The sequence below is a fragment of the Spea bombifrons genome, chromosome 2 (genome assembly GCF_027358695.1).
Source record: "Spea bombifrons isolate aSpeBom1 chromosome 2, aSpeBom1.2.pri, whole genome shotgun sequence".
Taxonomy (NCBI): domain Eukaryota; kingdom Metazoa; phylum Chordata; class Amphibia; order Anura; family Pelobatidae; genus Spea; species Spea bombifrons.
The window spans coordinates 73396163-73414296 of record NC_071088.1 but is presented as its reverse complement, the minus strand read 5'-3'; positions in this window follow the sequence as shown (position 1 = coordinate 73414296).

Genomic DNA, 18134 nt, shown 5'->3' with positions numbered 1-18134 from the left:
CCCTTTTCTATCACCTTGGTCTCTAAGGGTCACTGGAGAAGATAGGTTACCAGGGGAGTGTCCAGCAGAAGGAGGACTTATTGTGCTTATAAAGTCCTGCCAACTCTCTCTCTCTCTCTCTCTCTGAGTCTGCGTGGAGATGATCACATGGGAGTGGTAATTGTATCACGTGTTTACAGGCTTATCCTGCTGTTTCTTTGTTATTTCCATTCAATCAATGAATAGTTAGTTTGGTAACAGCATATACTAACTTATAGTAATTTGTATATGTATTGTTAATTTGTTTAGCCTCTCTTAATAAATATTGTTAATTGCAGAAAACAAGGAGTGTGGACTCTGACTTTACACTCGATAGTGGTTATTGATAGCATAACAGTGTATATATATATATTCATACAGTAAATGTTATTCAATAATTACAGTAAGATTCATAAAATACAAACACGTTTTTTATATTTATAACACAGGGGATACCTTTTTTTCTGTGCAACCTCCTACTAAACCAACCACCATCACTCCCCCTACTCATCCCATACTAACTGGTTTTTCGCCTACAACTAAAGCCACTCTCCTTTCTTCCTGTAACCTAGCAATTTGTCCCTTTGACCCATCACACTTTTCAAAGTCTCTCTCCACTTTTGTCCATCCACCTATTTACTATCTCCCTCTCCTCTAGAGCTGTACCCACAACCTTTAAGCTTGCTCTAATCACACCCATTCTAAAAAATCCTTCCTTACATCCCACCTGTCTGATTAACTATCGCCTACTCCCTCTACTCCCCCTACTCTCCTTTCTTTTAACTCCAAACTGAAAAGATTGTGTGTAATCGCTTAAATAACCTCTCCTCCTCTAATTCCTTTCTTGACCCGCTACAACTTTAACAAAAACATCCAATGTAAACATCCAATGAGTTCTGCCATCCCCCTATATAGTGTATATAGTGTGAAAATTGTTGGTGGTATTTTAAGAAAGATCATACTAAAATTGTTGGTGGTATTTTAAGAAAGATCATACTACTACTATGTTATATAAATATATTAGGCATATTAGGACAGGTCTCAAAGTCCCATAGAACAAATCGAAAACATAACTGAAAACACCAGCTACAACTTCCAAATAGAGGAAAATGACTCACTGTCCATATAAAATCAAAATGTTCTTTTATTCATGTCCTTAGACAATACAAACAAAAGAAATTTGAGAACCTCACAGGACCAGACTTAACGCTTGATGCATTTCGCAGTTTTTGTACTTACTCTGAAGCAGTCTGGGTTACAAACCAGACATTTTATAAAGATGAGTCACAGGTAAAAAAAAAAAAAACATACTCTATATTTCATAATCAACAGCACCTTATCAAGAGGGTATCCCTGGCATTTTCAGAAAATAGCATTTATTTATTACCAAAATGATGTTAGTCAACCGTAACGTCTCTGTAACTCTTGTACAGTGCAAGTTAATATAACAACATAAATAAAAACCTATATTGCCAAGTTTAAACATATAACATAGAAGGCAAATAATATCATAAATATACATTCTGAATTAGCCAAAACCTTTAAGATACAATAAATAGATACCAGAATTTCATCATATTAACTTATATATATATATATATATACCGTATATATATCTATATATCTATATATATATATATATATATATATATTTCAACCATTTAACAAATCAGTCACAAAAAAAAATACCGTATTTGACCGAATATAGGCCGCATTTTTTCCCCCCACTTTAAGTCTTTAAAGTGGGGGTGCGGCCTATATTCGGGGTCTAGCACCCGACGAACAGGACATGCAGTTCCGGGGTGCCGGGCAGGCAGCAGGGTTAGGATACAGATCCCCCGCAGCGGTGCAGGGGACCTACATCCTACTCTCTGATACGCTCAGACAGCCTCCCCTGTCGGCACTTCCCACGCAGACGTTCACCGGCAGCGGCGATGCGTGTAAACAACCTTTGCTGCCGGCACGTCTGCACGATGTGCTTGCCGGCAGCCGGTGAATGTCCGCATTATGCGTTTTACCTCTGCCCCCAAGACTTACCAGAGCAGACTCCCAGGTGTCTTGCGGGGCCGGCGGGGGACATCTACGCAATACGCGTATACAACTTCTGGTCTCTGCAGTTGCAGAGACTTTACTGACACAGTGTGTGCCAACAGGGAAAATAATTGACAGGAGAGATGGAAGAGGAGGGGAGCAAAAGAGTGGAGCGCATCAGTATGTGAGAGTGTGAAGCCTCAAGAACAAAAAGTCAGGGAAAGGAGCATGTAGTGAACACAGTGCCTGCAATAGAAGCTACCCTAAATTAGTGAAATAAACATTTCTTGTCTGTAGAGGTTAAATAATGCAGAACTTTCCTTATAGGCACTGAAAAGGTTAATTGCCATTTGCTCTGTTATAAAAAAAAATGACCTAAGATGTATTAAGATTTGTTTCCCTGTCCATAAAGTGTATGTTTAACATTTCTAACATTTTTCCTTTTTTTTTGTATAGAAACATAAAACAATTTTACAGAAAAGACCAATTCAGTCTATCTAGGCCTTCTATTTTATCTGTAAAGGATCAAGCATAAATTGGTCTTAAATTCAGGACTCCTATGCCTATTCCATCCATGCTTAAATCCATCTACCACTTCTGCTTTAAGGTTGTTTTCTATTTATCACCCTCTCAGTAAAGTAGATCTTACCTGACATAAGTAAAACCTTCTTAAATTTAAGGTGGAACAGCCTCTCAACAGCAGTAGCTTGAAGTCCACAGAACCGTTGCATTTTTTTTTCTTTTCCTCATCTAATATAAGTTGGTCTTAATATTTGAAAATATTATTAAACTTTTATTTTTAGAGTGATCTGAGGTAAGATTCTTGAGCATTCTGCCCTTGATTCCTTGTTTCCTGGGAAGTTTCAAACATGTACCCAGTTTGAAACATAACCAAATTTCCTGTAAACATTGCAAACAATGCTAATCATAACTCCTTTTAGCCTGTGTGAACCTGTGTGATCAAATCTAACACTTTCTAATAAACTGGCAACTGTCCCGAAAATGTGTGCGAAGGATAGAACACTGCTATAGCAGTCAAACTAATGAACAAATATTAACATTTAAATTTTTATAAAAATAAAGCTTAAACGAATCTGAATGCACAAGTTTATTGTGTAGCTTTCTTGAAACACCACAAGCTCTCTGCAAGCCACCATTTTAAGTTAGGCTCTTTGCAAGATATAAAAAACATTCCTGAAACACTGCAAGCTCTCTGCAAGCCACAATCTTCATTCAGACTCCTTGCAAGATCTAAAAGTTTATTCAACCTCATTTGGACTACTTTGGCAGTTCTGCAAGCAAGATTAGTAATAAGAATAAAACTTGGATGAGGCCTACTCGCGTCCTAGAGCTCCAAATGAGTGGTTCTCTGCGAGATGGTATACTTGGTATACTTTTAATTTCTTTTTATTCATTCAATTTTATGAGGGTTTAGAAACATTTTGATACAAATCCTCATTTTTCTTACGACACATTTTTTCTGTATTGTTACTTCTATTTATTTTCTTTTACAAATAGAATTGTATAAGTGAATAGATACAGTAGATCAATGGAAAGATTATGCTAGACTATGGTCATGGACAGGTTAGATAAATTAGGTATAAATAGAGGAGGATGGATAAACATAGGGCATATAAATTAGGCAGGCAAAATAGATAAACAGTGGAAGTAGACAGACATCCAGATACCCAAGCAAATAATAAAATAATTGTAGACAGACAATTCATATTTGCTTACATTAATTAAAGAATAGCTCATTTTATCCTCATTCTCTAACATTCTGTCTTATTTTTTTCCATTCTATTCTATCTTCCATTTAAACTCTCACAACAGGTTGAGTAACAGTGTCTCTGTGCTCGAATCATTCCGGAGTCATTATGGATTCCTTAGTCCTGGCTTGATACAGGTCTGTGTTGTCATTCTGCTTGAAAGCACCCTAGTTCCTACCTGTAGCCCCAGGCGAGACAAGGGTGCAGAAGCGAAAGAAGCAGGAAGGGAGAGAGTCATATGATGTGCATCAGGAGCTCAAATTAACCAATATCTGCTGATGGCATTTGGAAAAATTGCACAAAAACTGACTCTCTGTAGTTTTGCACCCACAGGTATCTAGGTTATATAACTGCATGTATCCCATAACAACTTTCACTTCACAAAACTCTTACCATTTATTTTTGGCAAATTGTAGAAATGGATGTAGTCAGTGAATTGTGAGACCTTAAATTGTTTAAATTAGGATAGAGGCCAGCAAACAGTGTCTGAAGCATGCTAAGTAAGCATCAAACATAGAGGCAGGTCCAGGAATACAGTGGTCAATAGGAGCATATTTGAGAGCAATAACATTAAATTATGTATTCTACAGAATCCAATGAACCTTGAGCCTTTCTTACCCAGTCACAGAAACCATGCATTAATTCACTGTCATATTTATGAAGGGAATGGAAAATCCTTAACAAAAAATGAACCCTCGTAAAAAATAGACTGTCTATTATTGGGTGATCAATCAAATATATCTTTTAACCCCTATGCCTTTTTTAAGAATGTTCTTTTGTAGTTAACATGTTACCATTTTCATAAATGCACAGGTTCCTCCGATAACTAATGTGGCCAGCAGCCACTAAGGTTTAATATACTATAATGATGTAGTATTACTGCCACAACCTCTGAAGCCATTCATAAATGATAAACCTTTTTCCTGTCAATGATGATATAGGCCCAACGGAGTCTAGTGCCTCAGAGGAAAAAAGGTAAATGTTTCACATGTGCTGTTAACATTTACACTGCTAAAGTGGATTGAACAGGTTGGCACTGACAAAATGGTTAAGGTGTGTCATTCTACTATTTGTAGATATAAACATATCACTATGCATTTTTGGTTTATTAATGAGATTTTTTTTGCTCTATCATATGAGTTTGCTGTATAATAAATTTTGGCTTTGAGTTGGATTTTACTAGAATATTCCATTTTTATTACAAATTCATTATTGTCTTGATTTTGAGCTTTATGGACAGATGCATTATCCTGTTGATTCACAGGAGTTACAAATACTTTGTAAAAAACTTATGGGGGCATTCCAGCCCCATACATTGGGTTAGGGTTTAAGTCCAATTCAATCCCTTTGGAGAGGCATGCACCCCCATATGTGTCCTGTTGGAGGGAGTAATGTGTGAAAATATTGAGAGCCCAAATGCATAAACAAAACACTACATACCACCCTAGATCTAAATCCTCCATGTGGGGAATAATTAAAGTGCTTATCTTTGTCCCAAAGAGGTCATCCTAAAAATAGAAAAAAAGAAAAAAACATCATAGAAAAATCTAGTGCACACCTGATGGCAGGGATTCTGAAATAAGAGTTGATCTATAGACTCCTGTACACCTATGGCCCCAAGGGGTTCATATTAATGGTCCCCATTCGAGTCAAAATGGGAGACACTTTATCTTCTTACCACTCAGGGTTGCAAAACAGGAACACTGCCTCCCTCTCTCCCTCACATTTTTTTCTTCCTTTTACCCTATTTAAGTCTTAAAGCTGACATTGTTTAGATATTACACCTACTTGCGCTCAACTGCCAAATTGAACCCACATTTCTTCGCTATTATTAGATACCATATCACACCCCACACCTCCAACATAGGATTAGATTACAGCACATCAATATCACAATGCAATATACTCATACAACCCTCTGGAATATTCTTTGATAAATGGATAGAAGACAGAGAAACGGCCAGGGGAAATTTGCTGGTGTGTTGGTATGGGACAGATTAGATTAACATGAAAGTAGAACTAAAATACAAAACAGTCTTATATGAAATATATATTATATGTTCCTATACAATTTGAAATTACACTTCTGTCTTTTGGTAGGCTGTGAAAAGCAATGTTTTCTTTCCATTTGGAGGGGGAGAAGGTGGCAAAATTGAGCCCAAGTCTAGTACATACTGTATATATGACGTCACTGAAGAAGCCCTATTGGGTGAAATGCGTTTGCATGTTGGATTATCGTCATCGCGCTAAATCTGCAAATCGTTTACCTTGAAAAGGAACGCTGAGACTTAGACGTGCCACAGTTTGTTTTTTAAATGTAAGCATGCTGCATTTTTTTTAATATTAAATATATATTTATACTTCACCTCCCTGCCTTTCTGCTCTTATATCGGCTAAACCCGGGTCGCTGCTGTGCGGACGACGCAAACATTTGAGGAGAGCGTCTCCAAAGTAACTTGTTCGGCGGGAACGAAGCCGGCATTTCCTCGTTACACATCCCAACAAGTCAGAGCAAACTCATTGCTCATTTTCATGTGAGTGGAACACTATACAAAAGATATATTTGATTCTCACATATTTGCAGAAAGCACTATGATTTTTCGTTTCTTTTATGTTTCTATATATTGACACATGATACTGACACAACGAACGGAAACTGGAAACCAATATAAGTATTTGTTTTTTTATTATATTGCACTTTTATTGGAATAATTAGTAATTCACTATTTTTCACAATTTTAGGCGCAACACTTTATTCTATCCAGTAGTTACTTCCCAACCTCATTTCTCCAACAAATTAACTTATTCTTGATATGGGTGAGGCATATCTGACCTCTATCTTGTAGAAGAGCATTAAGAACTTGGCATACTAATAATTTGATTTTTTGGGTTTTGATTATAGTAGACATCTTCTAAAATAAAATGAATTAAGTTTTCATCTACAAAGTTAACCCAGATCACTCAAATGTATGCATGTCGAATACTACTTTCTGCGAGTCTAGTAGTAAATATCTAGTTGGACTGCAGTCTTACTCTGGTGAGGTTGCTGCCACCCACTTGCATTGAATGCCATATGCACTTGCTGTTTCTTGAGTAGACCTCAAAGTCACCTTGTGAAAGAAAAATATAAAGCAAAGTGCTTCAAGAATGGTTTAATTTCAGATATGATAGCTCTCTTTTAACAAAGTCATAATTTTGGAAAGTGTACCATACGCTGGTCTGAAATTCAATGTGTTAAAACAATCTGTATGCTTGCGTGTTAGGGTTGTCCATTAAAAAAATTGCTCCATGCTTTATTCCATTAAACACATGAAAGATAACACAGGCATCTACCAAAGCAATAATTTCTGGTAAGTTATTATTCACATCTGTCCAGTAATCACCTCAGGGACATTTATAGAGGTGAGAATCTATGTATGCCTCTAGGGACAATATTAATAGTAATATAAAAATATTATGGGAGATTGACTCAAAACCCACAAATATTGCAAAAAATCAAGAAGCTCTCTGAAGTATTGGGTAGATATAATTTCAGCAATAAACCACAATAAAAGGGTGATCTATGTGACTAAGGTTCTCTGTAATCGAGGTAGTATTTTCAATTATGTTTTAAAGGGACACTCCAGCATTATATACACCCATGATAACTGTTTGGTCCCTTTAAATTTGCATAAGATATATTTTTCAAATGGACAGGCAGATTCTGCAGAATCACCTCAAATGCATTTGCCCCTTTCCCCATCCCCAGCTAAATGCAGTCTAGGAGATGTGTTAGGCTGAACACATCTTCCTGCACACAAGATCCTCTTCTCCAGTAAACTCCAGCTCTTGGTTGCCAATCACTGCAAATGAGGGTCTATTCAGATGTATGTGACATTTACTCCCACAGACTGACTACTTTAAACAACCAATCATTGGTAAGAATAATCAGACCATGGAGAAGGACAGCCTCTTGTCAAGTAAGTGCTTTATTTTTGTTTTAGGCAGAATGCATATTAAAGTACCTTAACCCCTTCATGACCCTTAGGATGGTACATGTGAGATTAGGCTCTCATTAGATGGCCTTGAGTCTCCCATGTAAGCAGGAGCTAGTGTCACTTTCTGCTTACCAATTCAATATGGCGCCAATAACATAAAAATATCAGAAAATGCCTGAGTAGAAGTTCGGCCAAAAAATTGAAACAAAAAAATGTAAAAAAATAGGTGCCCAAACACAGTGTGTCCCTCTCACTAGCAATATGCACTTAAAAAAGACTTTGTTGCCACCAATTCAAAGTTCAAAAATAAGAAAAACCTAGTTGGAACGTAAGGGAGCATTTTAAGGGAGCTTTCTCGTGATACGAAGGTATCACGAGAAAGTCCTATCTGCCTTTGAAAAAACAATATATAGTTCCACTAAACAGGCAAAAGGCGATTCGTGGATATTCTAGATTTAGATATTTAGATATCCTTATAATGACAAAAACGCTCAGGTCACTTAGGGAGTAAACCCCTCTGTTATGAAGGGTTAATATGCATTCTTCTATATTAGTGGTGTCAGGGACATTATAATATCCCTTTATTTTGTCCATTTTGCTAGGGTTACTGCATTACCTTCTGGCACTTGGGAACACTATTATTACAAGAAGTCAGAGTCAAGAGTCAGATAAAACTTTTGTGCTACAGCTAATGGAAGGTAAATGGAACCTTGCTTAAACTCCATCTCCACTTTAGCCTAGAACTATTTCTAAAGGCCATTTTTCAAGACGCAGTAGGTAAAGAACTGATTACAAACCTTGCACTGTATGAAGTGTATTAATATAAAGGTTACTTATGTGCTCATTTAAATGTCTGGTCTTTCGAGACATGTAAATGTGTTCCTAAGTGTTCATCATTAAATATTAATGGAAAAGTCACATCTTATAGAAAGCCTAAGCTCATTTACACACAATGGATTGGAGATGCCGTTAACCTTATTATTTTACTCATCGCTACACTGTATTTAAATTTGTCTTCATGCAGATTTCAACATATTTTATCAGGCTTACAGCTGATAATATGACTCTGGGCCCTAATTGTGATGATGTCATTACAGAAGAGACATGACCTAAAAAGGATGAGGATAAAGCACAATATTGTGAGTAAAGTGACTAGACCGTTGCCACAGAGACATATGACCTGAGTTTTGCTAGTCCAGAAAGAAAATGGTATATGATATATTGTTTTATATTTTGTTCCATGTGTTCACTGATATGTCTACCAGAGTTGGGTGGTACTTCCACAATGCTATAGGGCCTCAAGTGCAGCTTACTAAAGTTACATAACAGCCATACTCTAATGTGCAAGTGGTACATAGTTGTACCCTTATTTGGCTGGCACAAACATAATTGGGAACTGAGTGACTGGGTGGCTTAAGACAAATCACAATGTTGGAGTGGGACAGGGGAGGAATTCCCGGCTTTTGACTCTTTCTTCTTCTATCTGCAATATTGATTGTAATTTGCTATTTTGTTTTTGGAGAACTAATAAAAAATGTTGTAATAACCTAGATAATCAGAAATAATTTATCATACATTTTGTCTTTGCAATTACCCAATTCAAGGATAGTTTGCTGAACCAAAATCACTGGTGGTCAAGATGGCTGATAAGTCCCCCATTAGCCACAATATCTTAAAAGGGCCCCTCTCCACTTCATTTGCTGGTGTATACCAATATACGTAATTTAGGAAATATTTGTGCAAAACGTGTAACTCCCAGAAAGTCACAATGGTTAGTATATGCTAGATAAGTGGCAAAAACTGTGTATACCTGCCATGTGCCCTGCCTGTCTCCTAGTCCGAGGAGCGTGTCCCCTATGCGAGTCCAAGGTGCCATCCAGCCACAACATTCTTCAAAGACTTCATCTGTGTTTCCATTCCCCTGTCGAGAGACTTTCCAACCCATGAATTGCCTACAGCCTGTATCCTGTTCCGAGTTTTGTTCTGCTATGTAAACCAGTCCTGTTTGTATTACCCGATCAGCCAGCACACTCCAATATACACTATTTCCTAAATATCTAACCTTGTGTGTGTGTTTTCCCTTAGTGTGTATGTACCTTCTCATCCAGTATCATGCATTGTAGGGTATAGACTACAATGGAGCCGAGTGGGGCAATTGCCCCAGGCGGCACTTTTGAAGGGGCGGCACTCTGCCGCCCCGCGCGGTATTTTAAAAAATTTTTTGGAAGCGGAGGAGAAAGAGGGACGCCGAGCGGTTTTCGCTTACCCGCTTTGCGCCCCTCTCTCTCCTCTGCGAGCCCTCTAGCTGGGTCTCGGTGCTGGCTTGTAAAGCTGAGCGCCGGAAGTGACGTCAATTTCCGGCGCTCAGCATTACAAGCCGGCACCGTGGCAGAGCAGGGAGACTGGCTGCTGGACTGTTTAACGGTAAGTACAAAGGGGGGAGGGTAGATAATGGCGTCGGCGAAGTTTAAAATGCCGCCCCCCCGGCGTCATTTTAAACTTCGCCCCAGGCGGCATTAAGTCTTGGGCCGGCCCTGGCCACAGGTATACTCTGTAGCTAGGCTCCTACCAACCAGAGTCCTGACACTTTTTATATAATCTTAATAATAATAATAAAATAAAAAGTGATTACATAATCCCACAGTCTGTAAAACATAGGTGCTGTTTGTCCATCATTAAGGCAGCTATATAATCAAAGACCTGCATAAAGTGACTATAGAGTATGACTTGCAACAAGCATCACAGACAGATGGGTGAAGAGGAAAATATAAAATAACAAAAAGGTACAAGATGTGTGGGACAGGTACATGACTACTTTAAGCCTCCTTTGGCACACATGGTCTGTCTGACATAGTCATTTGTTAGAGCCATAGGAACCAAGTTTGTGTGTATTACCTGAACCTATTTTTATGTTAACATATACGTTTATTCCATGTTCTGTAAGACAAAATATTGCATTTCATGGGTTGGTTGCTCTTCATTTTCCTTTTAATCTTGCAAATAGCTCCATACATGGATGATAAAGTACACACAATTGCACAATGTAGCAGACTATAACCATATATTCAATTCTACAACAGTGATTTCTTCATGCAGTAAATAATATATGACATGATGTACAGGTCACAGAAGGTGATTGCATCTCACTGGCTTAACACTACGCCAAGATGTTTATGGGGATGTTTCATGCTAAACCAACCACTGCTGTCAATGGAACTTGACAGGAATGTGTCAAAACTGGTTTGCTATTTCTAATTTTGATTGATGGTGGAAACCAACATTGACTTTTCATTCCATAGTTATCTGGTTAAATTCATAGCATTGATATTAAATGTGCATGGTTCTACCTGTGTAATAAATGCATTGAATCTACCAGAACAACAGTAGACATTAGACATGTGCAATTGTAGTATGCCATATATGAACAACTTTAAAGGCTACTTTATACACCCATTGACCAGCAGATTAGAGATGCCTATGCAGGTGACAATAATGTCACCTCTGCTATAAGGTTTCTACAAGCAACCGTACTAATTAGAACTTATGGTTACAATTCCATAATGTATATTGAAAACATTTGTTAACTAGAAATATCACTCCTTAAATCTTTCCACTTAGAGCCATATACAAACTAGAGCCCCTCTAAACTTAGTTCAATTTATAACCAGATAGTGTAAGGTACTAGTACGTACTTATTTGGGCCTCAAATTTCTTTGTGTCTCGCTCCAACCATCAGTGTATTTCTTTTCAAATACTTAACTTATTTGGAATACTTTACTGAGTAATTTAACAGTAAAACAATGGTGTTTTTCAGCTGCAGTAAATGATCCTTTCTGAACTGGTTTGCACACATACTGTGTGGCGTTACCCCTGCCAGGGCCGGCCCTACAATGGAGCCGACTGGGGCAATTGCATTTTAAATTTTAAACTTCGCCCCAGGCGGTGTTAAGTCTTCGGCCGGCCCTGACCCCTGCGACCACTTGTTCTTGTCTCCTCCTGCCAGTTCAAAATTGTTCTGAAAGGGCTCTTTCGACCTGGACGTCTCGTGACCTCGGGGTGAGACAGGGGCTGCAGGAGAGGTAAGGCGGTACAGACAGGAGGGAGGGGGTCTGATTGTTGTACATGAGGATGAATGTCTGTGTAAAAATGTATGTAGGCCTATGAATAAATGTATATAAGAGGAATAAGAATCAAATGCATGTATAAATTTAATACGAGGAATAAGAATCAAATGCACGTAGAATTTTGAAAAAAAATTTAATTTTGTATATATGTATAATACGTATTGAAAGAAGAAAATTTTAAAGTTTTGTGTTTTCTTCCTTGCGTCTCCATTTTCCACTAGCCTAGAGACAATGTGATTACATGCTTCAGTTCCAAAACAAGCAGCCCTCTGGGAGTTAGCACTGTGTGCCCAATGGCCAGTTCTGGCCTGCTACGGGTAATTCTCCTATAAGATTGCGGGAACTTTGCTCTGTGTTTCCACCTTGTTTTTAGGCAATCGATGACACTGTCATTGTACCATAGCTTCCTCTTTAGGATAACAATACCTTATGTAGTGTTATTTCACCTCTTGGGTTGAATATTCTGTATTTAAGGTTAATGTTAATACCCATAGTGGGACAAAGTGCTGCCAGGGCTTGCTCCATTCCTGTACTTAGAATTCAGATGTAAAATACCCAGCAGGAGAACAAACATAATCAGTTTTTAACAAATGTTTCTGGATTGCTGTGTGTGGCCTCTGGAGGCCATAAACAGATCCTTTTTCTCTAATGCAACCTCCCCAGGTATCCATCAGAATGCTACCTGATTATCCTTGATTATATACATTATAAATTACATTAAATTACAAATTATACAGTCAATTCTCACCACAGTGCACCATTCTTATTAAAACAATAAAATAATTTGAAGGCCTGAGAGTAGAGATGAATATTATTTATTAACTGGATATTTCTGTAAAAAAGCTAATTACTACCATTGTTACAAGAACAGGCATTCGGTTTGTACTCACCCTCTCCTGGCATTAACTTGTTGAAGGATTAAAACCTTTTCAGGTGACTTGGGCCAAGAAATGCCTTCGCCAACAATGTTGTCTGCTTCTGAAAAAAAATGCATGACTCAATTTTAGTATTTGTATAAAAAAAGAGAAGCTGCGTTATGGGATTCTGCACTAATCACTTTGTTAACCAAATAATTTGTGCCTACAATATAAGTGGGGTCTATTCAATAGCTGAGTAATCCGTTCAGTTAAAACTCGACTGATATGACTCGTGCACTTATTCAACCTCACAGGCTAAAATCCACCCAACTCATGCCATCCATGCCTTGCATCCCATGTACAGTGAGACAGAAAGGATACAATTTAAATGAGAAGAGATCACCTCCTCTCTCTTGTTGTGGGATGGAGGAGGTTAAAATAGATATTAAATGGTTAGATAGGTAAGCAGTTCACATTGAGGATAAGGGTACCCTCTATGCCAGGGGTGTCCAAGCTTTTTCTGCAGTGGGCCACTTCATCAGAGATGTATGTGTGCGTGGACCGCACTCATTTTTCACTGAGAGAAAATATGGCCTTTTAACTTTATAATGCATATTAATACAGGGTTAATTTGGTGATAATGAAAAAAAGCAGTGGAAACGTTTTTATGATCAACTTTTATATGTCATTCTATTAATACTAAATTACTTAAACAGTAAAACAAAGTCAGTCCAGAAACCATTTAAAACAAGTTTAGCCAAATAAAACTACACAAGGCTAGAGCACACTGTGGGTACAAGCTGGGTTTAAGATGGCTGATGCAAACTGGAGGTAGGGCCGGATTAAGAGCATCACGGGCCTGGTGCTGAGGATTTTGGTGGCCATTTTATGGAAATAAATAAAATAGACAGAATCTTAACTCATCTGCATTGATGTGTACTGGATAAAGATAACATCAGTGCTCGTCAGATAACATAGGATAGAATCTTATGTAATGGGACTGGGAGTACATCTGTATACTGAAAAAGTCATCATACACAGGACGCCTAAAAAAATTACATAGTTCTATTTATTCCTGCAGTAAGTAAAGTGCCAGGAAACAGACAACCAAATACACACCAGGACAGGCTCTGGCACACCAACCCCCAAACACACACACACCAGGACAGGCTCTGCCACACAGACGCCCAAACACACACACGCCAGGACAGGCTCTGTCACACTGACACCCAAACACACACACACCAGGACAGGCTCTGTCCCACCAACATCCAAGCACACACACACACATTAGGACAGACTCTGTCCCACCAACCTCCAAGCACACACACATCAGGGCAGGCTCTGCCACACTTACACCCAGACACACACACCAAGACAGGCTCTGCCACACCGACACCCAAACACACACACTAGGACAGGTTCTGCCACACCGACACCCAGACACACACACCAGGACAGGCTCTGTCACACCAACACTCAAACACATACACACCAGGACAGGCTCTGCCCCACTGAAGCATAGAAAATGTATTTTCTACACTGCTTTGTCATTAACTGCCCCTTTTGTATTTTTTGCCCCCTTGTGTATTGATGCCCCAGGCCAGCCCCCTTTAGTATTGATTAATGTCTCCCCACAACCTTGTGTATTGCCCCACTTTGTGCATTTATGCCCCCACACCCTTGTAAATTGATTTATGTGATCCCCCAGCCAATCCCCTCCCTTGTGTAATGATGCCCCCACCCGTTTTGTATTGGATAATGTGATGCCCAGCCAACCTCTTGTCTATTGATGCCCCCACTGCCATGCGTATTAACCCCAGCCACCCCACCTCTTGAATTTGTAATGCCACAACCCAGCCACCCCCCCATTTTCCATTATTTAATTTTTGTCCCAAGGGAATTCCCCCCCTCCCCTTGAATATGAGTCCGCTTTCCTATGACCCTTATTTTATTGGTAATATATATATATATATTTTTCCCTGCTGTCCTCTGACATGATGATCCTCTCCATGTCAGGAGGAACTCTTAGGCCACCAGTGGAGGCGGTCTTACAGCCGCATGACGACTGCTTTGAATTTCGTGGCTGCACGACGGCTGCTTTGAACTTCGCGTCCAGTCGGCCGCTTTGAATGATGGTCTGTTGGCCAGGAAATCTCCCAGGGGCCAGTCCAGCCCTGCTCACATGGGCCGCACCTCGATGTCGCATGTTGGATGCCCCTGCTCTATTCTGTGGTATAGATGAGGTTAATAAAAAAACTCCATGTCCCACTGATTGCTCCACCCATCACTCATTAAGATCCTCCTTTAAGCAGACCTTATGAGAGTGTTATTGGCGTCTGGGTGCAGTATTTCTTCAAGCCCCCCCTATAACTAACATGAATACTTACTAATGCAAACTGGCTTTACCACCCAGTCACTCTACCTCTATACACTTCCATACACACACATTATTTCCCTTATCCTATTCTCTCCCTCCCAGACATCACTAACCCTAGACTCACCCCTCACACTCAAACACCATACTCTGACACACAAACTCACAATAACATCACACACTGACATTCCAATACACATGCTAACACTAAGTACTAACACGCATGCACTCATGCTAACCCCATAATAACTTGAAAAACAGAAGGCATACAATTAAGAGGAGTGGGATAACCACATTTAGTTTGCAAAAAGTCTGTGGACACCTGCACATATATGTACCTCCCTTAGCTTTTGTGTAAGAAAGGAATTCATTTAATTTCTTGTGTTAAAAATGCACATTAAAAGCTACTGCTGAAGAATGCTTTGTTTAGAATTACTCTCAATTACCTCATCGCTGTCCTGCCAAAATAGGCAAATTTTACTTACAATTCACCTGGAAAAAAACTTTTGTTAACCCCACACTGGGTTAAAGACGTTGAAGAGTGAGTGTTGTCTAGAAGCAGCATGTGAAATCCAAAAGAAAAAGGCCATCATGGATTCTATTGAATCTTTCTGCCTTTTGTGCAGCCACTGTTAAATATAGCATAGGTTATTCTTGAGCTGAGCAGAAAATAAATTACATTAGTATTCAGTAGTATTAGTTTAAATACATTAAATGATCATACTACTAGCCCCAAATATTGCTCAGGATAATTTATATAGCCATTTGACATGCCATCCAAAATGTATGAGTTAAAGGTAGAGCTCAAGAATTTTTATTAGACTTGGCATTTTGATTCATACTAATTGCAAATCTACAGAATTTTGGTAAATTCTGCAATTCGTACGAAGCCACAAAAATGAAGCCAGACCCCCCATGAATTTGACAAAAACAAAGCAAAAAGCCCACCTGGGCCCACATTCACTCACACTTTACTCTCTCTCTCTCACACTCTCTAAATGTTCCTGTACCTTCTCTGTACTTCTGCTTCTACCGACCACTTCTGCTTCCACATCTTCTTCATTTTGTATTTTTTATCTTATTTCTCTTCCATCTTCAATCTGCTATCTTCATCCTCACCTTCGCGGCCATAACTTCTGCAAAAATGGCAGCGCTTGTGGTGATGTCCTCTTCCTGATCCTCCAGTCAGAGGAGAGGACATCACCGGACACTCCGTCATTTTGCCTTAACTTGGACTGAAAATAGAAAAAGGCTCCAGGCACTCAAGGGTTCCATCAGACAGATTTATTGAAGGAAACGGACAACAACGTTTCGACCTCACAATGAGGTCTTTATCAACTTGATAAAGACCTCAATCTCGTGGCATTCAGCAACACTGAGATCGGCATCAGGGGCCATGTCTGGCCCCTCCCCAGGGTGTCAACATCCGCCATACACTGTATGGTCTCCAGACCCTCTAAAGAACTCTGGCTCCACTTGCAGGGGGAATACCGGTACTGCATTCAACCATCCAAGTCAATGGAGCCCAGCTTTCTAATCACAATGTGATTAGTAAAATATTTCAAAAATAATTAAAAAAAATAAGGAAAAGTTGTAACATTTAAAAATAATTATACATCAGAGAAACCATCCAGTTCCAGCAAAATGTAAAAAGTGATGAGCTAAAATTAGCACTGTATCTTCCCAAAAATCTTGACATGGCAAGAGTTAAAGTAAAAGCATTTCAAATACAGAAGGGGTGTCTAATTTAAAAAAAATGGGGTCAATTGGAGTGGCCAGGCTCAAAGACAGGGCATAGGCACAGACTGACCAAAATGGGGGGAAAAAAGCGCACTTCCTAAACACCAGACAAACCCATGCATGGGTGGTATCACTGTATTCGGGAGATGTTGCTGAACACACATTGGGGTGTTGTTTAATAGTGACATATACCTGGAGCTATAAATTTATACCCGAAGTACAATTTGTGTGAAAAAAAAAAATTACTACCGCACTTCCTAAATATGGCGTTTTACCTCCCGAACAACCGTACAAACCCATGCATGGGGGGTATCACTGTACTCGGGAGATGTTGCTGAACCCGTATGTATTCCCATCCCCCACAAAAAAATAGGATTGTGAATAGCGAGGGGGTTTTCTGCTTGTCCTGGGTGGAACAAGAGACACTGCCCGCACAGCGAGCAATGCACAGGTAAGTGGCAGGGCCTCTGTGGAAGTGATCGCTGGGGTTGCGACCCCTGCAATCATGGTTAATGCGGGCTTTTGTCCCGGCGGCCATGGCGGTCATGTGGCCACTCGGCCGGCCGTTTTATTAACATTTAAGGTGGCCTGGGGGGCAATTGTCATCCTGCCCCGGCCCACCCCTCCCCTGGTCTAGGATGGGGATCCCAACATCTGGCTTGCCTGACCATTCTATTGAACTTTTCGTATATTACCTGTGACTATTGTTGCAATCCCTGCATACTGGGTTCCTCATCTGATCCAATCGGAACAGTAACTGTGAAACAACAGACCAGTATGTATCTAGCATCATCTCGTCAGTTCAGTGATCAGACCCATGAGTTTGTTGGGTTGTTTGGGGACTAAAAGGCCACATTTGGCTGGTGCTCTTTTTAAAATTTTGACATTTGGTCAGTCTGGGCCTGTACCCTATTTGGGACATCTTTGAACCTGGCCACTCCAATTTACCCCATCACACCATACATTTTTTTAAAGTAGACACCCAATGGGCAATGTTCCCTCTAATTTTTCTTAGGTGGTGTGTGCAGAAAATTTCTCTTGTGCAAACATTTTCCCAGAGCCAAAATTTTGTGCGCACAATATGCTTCTGCAAACGTTACATTTAAATTGTTATTCTATATTTTTGGTACAGCTCGCTCATGGTTAATAACACTACATTATAGTGTGATAATGTAGTATTAGTTACACAACAGTATTACTTACTGTAATGTTTTTTAAAGGTGAAATTGTCACTGCATACG